This window comes from Gadus morhua, chromosome 12 (genome assembly GCF_902167405.1).
Source record: "Gadus morhua chromosome 12, gadMor3.0, whole genome shotgun sequence".
In the NCBI taxonomy this organism is placed as follows: domain Eukaryota; kingdom Metazoa; phylum Chordata; class Actinopteri; order Gadiformes; family Gadidae; genus Gadus; species Gadus morhua.
Window position 1 is genome coordinate 29,692,241 of NC_044059.1, and position 7,982 is coordinate 29,700,222.

The window sequence follows — 7,982 nt, forward strand, 5'->3', positions numbered from 1 at the left end:
ATGGACCCTTAATAGGATCCTCTGCCACAATATAACGAAGGAGAGAGAGAGAGAGAGAGAGAGAGAGAGAGAGAGAGAGAGAGAGAGAGAGAGAGAGAGAGAGAGAGAGAGAGAGAGAGAGAAATAAAGAGAGGGTTGTTTGGAGTCTGTGAATGTTTTTACCCCCCCCCCCTGCATGTACGTCATATGTACAGCGAATGTATTATAGGTATAATTGAAAATTAGCGGTACATCTTCTCCCCCCTCCCACTGAGGGTAATTTATCAGGGCTCATTGTTCCTGCGTGACACCTCCTCCTCCACGGCCCGCGTTCTAACGAGGAGGGAGCGGAGCGCCCAGAGGCTTTCTGCTCCGCGCGGTGACCCTCTGCTCCTCCGCCTGCTTTGTCACTAATTGTGGCCTCCCTCTCCACTGAATTGTGAGTTGGGTAGAAGAGCTTGTTGGCTCGCTGCAATGAAACTGCCGGCAACGCTCTCGCCATTATCAAAGATACTCTTGAGCTATTCAAAGCAGGAAATAGATTTTTTTTTGCTCCGCTTCTCTTGTTCAATCATAGCGGGGGTTAGGGAGGGGCCAGGCGGGGGAAAAAAAATGTAATTTGCGATGCGTCCATTAGTTCTTCATTAAAGCAAGATTAAATTGCACCTCAAATCACATCTGCCTTTTCTAGAGTAAAGGGTGGCAGTTTTAGGGCCAAAACTAATTACTAGTGCCAATGAATGAGAGCGGAAAAACAGGGCTGTTTTTACATGAGATAGTGTGGGCCTGTCATTATATTCAGACTAATTCCACTCTGCCTGCTCTCCTAATGAGACCGGAGCATCCTCATCCTCGTCCCTCTCTCTCTCTCTCTCTCTCTCTCTCTCTCTCTCTCTCTCTCTCTCTCTCTCTCTCTCTCTCTCTCTCTCTCTCTCTCTCTCTCTCTCTCTCTCTCTCTCTCTCTCTCTCTCTCTCTCTCTCTCTCTCTCTGTTTCCGTATCTGTACTAGCTCCTAATGTATAATTGTGATGGCACTCAGAGCATTAATTCTTTATTTTTTCTAACGGACCCACTACAAGTGCCAAATCTGTGATGTTTTTGAATTGTCATTTTGGGAGAGAGAGAGAGAGAGAGAGTAAGAGAGAGAGAGAGAGAGAGAGAGAGAGAGAGAGAGAGAGAGAGAGAGAGAGAGAGAGAGAGAGAGAGAGAGAGAGAGAGAGTAAGAGAGAGAGAGAGAGAAAGAGAGCGAGAGAGAGAGAGCGACAGACAGACAGACAGACAGACAGACAGACAGACAGACAGACAGACAGACAGACAGACAGACAGACAGACAGATAGAGACAGACTGACAGACAAGTAGAAGATTGCCAGACAAATCGTGGCAGATTGAGCACTCAGTAATAGAGACACTTAAGACACATGTGGGTAGGGTTGTGTTTGTGATGATTCATGTGCAAAATACCATTTCCCACTTCAATTTATTTTCTAGTTTTTGTATTCTGAGATTTTCTTACTTTCCTGTCCATATCTGTGATGGGTAGTGGAGCTCAATTGAATGAATCGTCTTCTGCTCCATCTTTATTACATTATACCCTGTTTGGTTAGTTTGTGAGTTGGGCCTGACTAGTTTTGTGTATAGTTTTACTTTCTTTATTTCTCGGGATTCAAGACATTCATTTGAAACGTAAACTCATAACAGGAGCATCCTCGTGCGTTTGACCTCCTGCTCTCTTCCTCCTTGCTCTATTTCATCAAATCGTCTTTTGCCCTGTCCTCTCCATTCCTCACCTCTCCTCACCTCTCTTCCTCCCCTCAAATCTTCTCTCGCTCTAAACCTCTCCTCGGCGCCTCTCCTCCACAATTGACAGACGTTTGGGAGTGCAGGGTTGAGGGTGGCTAGATTAGTCTAAGAGTCTGAGAGCAGACGAGACACACAAACAGGATTTAGCGTGTTGTCGCGCGGTACTGCCGCCCTGCCTGGGATCACACGGGCCTGGTGATGAGCCTGAGGTATAACATGCTTATGGCAGATCCAGCCCAGGTTTACACACACAGGAGAAGTGCCGAGTACACCAACTGAACACGGCGGCGTTTGTCAGCGGCAGGCGTGCAGAAGTTGAGGATGCTGGCGTCTTGAAATGAGTCAACAATGAGGCAAGGCTTTACCTCTGCACTGTGCATAAACCTCTTAATGCACATTATGGACTTTTCACAGTTCCTAGATGATTAACGCTCTCAAGTCCAGTTTTGCTTTCCTCTATTTTTTTATATTTTTTTATTTCTACATACGGTGCATTTTTCTCGCCTGACAATTATACCGAACATCCCTTCCTTGCAAAAAATGTAAAAAATATGCACTAGCACTAATTTTTAAGCACAGGAATCACCCTTCTGGTTTCTGCTGAAGGGAGATTTGGTGGCAGAGACTGTGCTGGTTCCAGACATTCCAGCCTCATACCATTCCGGCTGGGCTTATCCTAAGCTTGTTAGTATGTATGATGCAGGGAATGATAGGGTCCGCTGCATTACCATAACGCAGCTGAATTAACTATGATCTTCCTCAGTGCTATAAGGGAAGTTTTTGCAATATGCTGCGCAGGATATTGTGATAACATGCTATAATAAATGTTTATAATCTACTTACCGGAAGGGTCAGGGTTCAATCATTTTCTAGGCCTATTAATACTCTCAAAGATTAATAAGGCACTGCAAGCGCACGGGAAATATGCATAGTTCACCAGAAATAATCAAGAGATCACATGAAGGTCTAGGTATCGATTTATCCCACACAGCAGTTTTCTCAGGGGAATAAAATGTTTATTTGTCATTTTTAAATAGTTAATTGGAGTTTATTGGCGTTAATTGTAGTTGTTTTAAATTAAAGCCTTTAATCCAATTACAACACAATGTATTGTCTATATTCTCATCTACCCAAAACTATTATTTTTTCTATTGTTAAACAGTGACTGTGAATAGTTCAGACCCTGAGCCCTGGGCTCCATCCCCTGAGGTGTTTGTCTGTTGTTGGTCCGCGTGAAGGCGCTACGCGACCCGCGTCACGCAGACATTGATCTGGGAGGTATTAGGAGGAGAAGGCCTAACGACGTTGTGGCATATTATTATATTATACATTAGGTTGGTTTCTCGCTTTGATGAACGTAATTTGGTGTCACGAAGGACAGCGAGGCATGAATACAGCAGTGCCAGTCAATCCGACTCTCTCACCCATCATTCCCACCATTTTCTCTTAGCTCTTCTAAGACGCATATCTCCCTTTCTCTCACTTCCCCTCTCTCTCTCTCTCTCTCTCTCTTTCTCTGTCACTTCTTTATGTTACTCTCTCTCTCTCTCTCCCGTGCTCTCTGTGTCTCTTGCTCTCAGTGTTGACACATATACATATCACATACTGGGATTAGCATGACATTGACTGTAACAAACCTCTCTTTTGAAGCAAAGAAAACCCTCCCCGTTCTATAGTGGAGGTGCCCAGCCAGAAAATAGCATACTTAGACAACAATGGCGTGGTAAGTACCTTAGAAGGATCAGCGCTAGCCGAGTGAAACACATTACAAAACAATGGCTGACTGACTGTCTGCCTGCTCGGCCTGCCTGACTGCCTGGCTCTCTGGCAGAGCCATGGGCTGCCACTTGCAGCGATGCTATTTGACAGAGATGAGAGAAACTATGGGACACACACACGCCCACCTCACACGCACACACACACACACACACACACACACGCACACACGCACACACACACACACGTGCAGACGCACATACACATACGCACAAACACACACATACACATACATACACACACACACACACACACACACGCCCACCTCTCACACACACACACACACACACACACACACACACACACACAGACGCACGTACACATACGCACAAACACACACACACACACACACACGTGCAGACGCACATACACATACACATACGCACAAACACACACATACATACACACACACACAGACACACACACACACACACACACACACACACACACACACACACACACACACACACACACACACACACACACAAACACACCCACACCATCTCTGTTCTCATCGCAGTAAACACAGTGAATGACTGTAAGCCTCCTCAGCCCGTATCTCCTGTGATTCCCTTAACCAGGGCCGTGACGTGGGATTCTGTTCTACAAACATAGCAACAACAATGGGGCCCCACTCACGCAGGGTGACAGCAAAATAAAGACCAGACGAACCGAGGCGGTGGAATTTGACTTTAGCAGCGGAAGACGTTTCACTTGAATGTGGCTTGGACGGGTTTGCTGCTTCGCGCTGTTATTTTTTTACCAAATGTGTATATTCCGCCAACAATTTCCCGCCCTCTTAAAATAACCCAGCAAAAAATGAAGCTGTAAAAAATATAAAATTATTTTTAAATCCATAACAAATTAAAACGTACAATCCTAATTAAAAATTGGACAAATGAAATGACTGTCGACTTATGCTGAAATAACATATGGAATATCCAGCCATTTTTAATCTTAATATCGTGCATTGAACATGACACATTTATATTCCAATGTTTTGATAGGATCTAAATCAGGAAGTCGATTTATTCCGGTTTTATTACTGGGCCAATAATGAGTAAAGATAAATGGCAGTTAAAAGAGAAAGGGCCGCAGTGAGGTTGGGGGTGGTGGAGGTCGGGGAGGGGGGGGGGGGGGGTACTAATGATATATTGGAGGATGTTGGAGCATCCTGTGGAAATCTGGTAGAAATCCTAATGTCGCTCCTGTCCCCCTTTTAATGCAAACCAAATGAGACAGTACTGTAATAAGGAGCTTCCCAGAATTAGTTTCCGTTTGCAGAAAATGGGTCGAAAAAAACCCATGGCTCTTTTATCTATGAATTTCACTCCACGGAATAAGCAAAAAAAAAGGCCGACCCTCCTCCAACATTATTTGGATGACGTTCCATCAGTAGCAGCAGCAAGAAATAACATTGTGCAAATTCTATGCATGTTAATGATAAATAGGAATCCACCTGCTCACAGATAAAATGAGTTTAATTTCCCCCCCCCCCCCCCCCCTGCCCGCACTCATGTGCCTGCCTGGCCTTTTAGAAATTACTTATGCACAGCTATTATTAAAATAGGGTCACAGCAAATGAGAAAGAGGCGCTATCTCTAGAGAGACTAGCTGGCTTTAGACCGCTGCAGCTGCCAAGACGCTCCGCTTCTCACAGTCAGCGTTTCTCCTTTAAAACACACACACACACACACACACACACACACACACACACACACACACACACACACACACACACACCTTACCTATGCTCTCTGAGATTCGTGCAGTGGCAGCAGCCCTGACCCTGTGTTTACTAAATTAACCCAAATCTTTTGGGAGCTGTACAGTGTAATAGAATTTGTAAGCTTTGTAAGATGTGTCTGAGGGTGCTTGAAACTTTCCGAAAGGCGTTTTTGTGTCCCAGGCGTAATGTTGTGATTGGAAGTTCCTGCAGACGGACAATGCCTGGCGTCGTGTTCCCAGAGTGGCAAAGGATGGGTGTCACAGCTGGGGGCTGAGTCCTTGGTAAATACCCAGTGGGCGTACAGCAACTACAATAATTTTTGCATGCATCGACGAAAGCAGGAAAATAAAATAAAATAAAAAAGATAGGAGGAACCAGGTATAGGTGCTTGAAAGGAGGAAAGAGAGAGAGAGAGAGAGAGAGAGAGAGAGAGAGAGAGAGAGAGAGAGAGAGAGAGAGAGAGAGAGGGAGACAGATGGAGAGAGGGATTTGGTTATTCTCTGCTTTTATCTCTCCGGCCTTCAACAGCTTCACTCATCATGCAACCTTTTCTCCTACAAAGTGAAGGGTGTCAAAGCATCCCCAGTCTCTCTCTCTGACCCCATAGCATACGCATTAAACACACTGAAATCTATTTATATAATCCAGAATATAGTTTTAAATAATACAATTTTACTAACTTGTGTAAATAGTTAAAAGACTATGCATGCCTTCCCTGCCAAGGGGCGGGTATGCATAGTCTTTTAGAATCAAAAATCTTTTCTCATATTTTGTGTGTGTGTGTGTGAGGGTGTGTGTGTGTGTGTGTGTGTGTGTGTGTGTGTGTGTGTGTGTGTGTGTGTGTGTGTGTTTGTGTGTGCGTGTGTGTGCATGTGTATGTGTATGTTTGTTTTGTGATGGTGTTCATAATCGCCTACATGTGTGAGTGTGCGTGCATGAACGGGCGTGCATGTGTGTGTGGTTCCATACCATACTTTGACGAGCAATTTGCCACTGTATTCCAAATCAGAGTTCGTCTACGCTAGGACAACTGGATCAATGGTCTCACAGATTATGACATCTGTCCGGAGAGATGCACATTCTCCCCCACAATGACAGGTTTTCTCAGTCAAGGAGTGAATTAAGTATCGGACTGTCATAATGTCACTGTGTAATGTTTCCCTCATATTATACTATAGAAGTTTGCCATAACGATTGGAGACACATTGATTACTGTTATTAGTGCGTATAGCCCCCGGAGCTGTTATTACCACACACTCGCTGTTCCCCTCCCCGAATCGCCTCCCTCTTTCAGAAACATTATATTAGCAGCATTGCTGTTTAATACTACACCACACTATAAGGGGCAATGGCATGTTTATAGAAACAAAATGTTTGTAGCCATTGGTTACAAAGAAAAAAAACACACCAAAACAAAACATATGCTTTAATTAACCTATAGCTAGGTTAATTTAATAGTTTACAGTCATACTCTGCCTTTAACTAAATAACTGATTAAATAAGCAACTAACTAATCCAACTAAAGGTCTTCATTCTGAAGAATGTATCGTCGGGAAGTACACATTTAGCATTATGTGTATGCGCCTCCATGTGTGTACGAGTTTGTATGAAGTTTTATATCAGCAAACGTCTATATAAACTACGCAGTGGAATAAAGTGCCATTTGTCCTTGGTCAGAAAGTAACGATGATTGAATTCTCTCAGCACCTCTTTCTCCCTGATGACGGTGATTCTCTGAGTCCTCTGAACACGCTGGCCTTGAGCCGGGGTCACTGTTGTCTATCTGGTGTTAATGGCGCTAGCCGATAGCAGAGCTGGACTGCTGCTGCACGGACACACGTCATCCTCTCTTTTTTCCGGCACATTTCTCTGTGAGAAGTGTATCAGCGATCTCAACTTTCAGGAACACACAGGCCTGTAGGTTAACTAAACTAAATACATGATGAGGTTAGACCCCTGGAACCAGTGAAATGCTTTCGTTCAGCATAATTCCATCATTCCTCCTTCCAGATGTTCTGTTATACATTATTAACGGTAGCCTACAAATGCTTGGTGCGCTGTTCACCTTCAACCTTTAGGAATAGCCTAGTTGAACATCAAATGATGGCCCTATACAAGGTGGCAATGTTACAGCAAAGACGTGAGTGACTGACAGATTGGAATAATACAATATGTTTGACCGCATAGCAGTGGAGAACCATGATTCAAAATCGCTTTCATTTTTGACACACACTAACACACATTGGCAAAGCCGGAATTTGCAGTTTCATCAGACTGGGCAAAGCGGTACGACTGGCTGTGACCTTGGAGTGACGATCAGAGGGGCGGAGGTGACCATTCCGGTGACTCGTGGAAATGTTTTCTTTTGGCTGACGCCTTCAACCCTGCCTCGACTAAAACGAAAACCGCTTTCCGTAGCTTGCTACAGACACGCGACAGACAGACTGCATAGGTTTCTGCGTGTCCATTGCTAAGCTTGCGCAATAATATGCAAGGCTATACCACACTAGCAACTTGTATTGAAAGGTTTTAGTCCCGTTGTCTTCAGAAAAAAAAGAAGTAATTTTCAGTGGACTCAGACAGCTTGAGCCCCAACACCAGGGGGTGGAGGAGAGAGTACAGAGGAGTAGAAATGGGTTTATTTTTTATCTGATTTCACCAAGCGAATCCTTGCCCAATATCTCTGTTTTTACCATT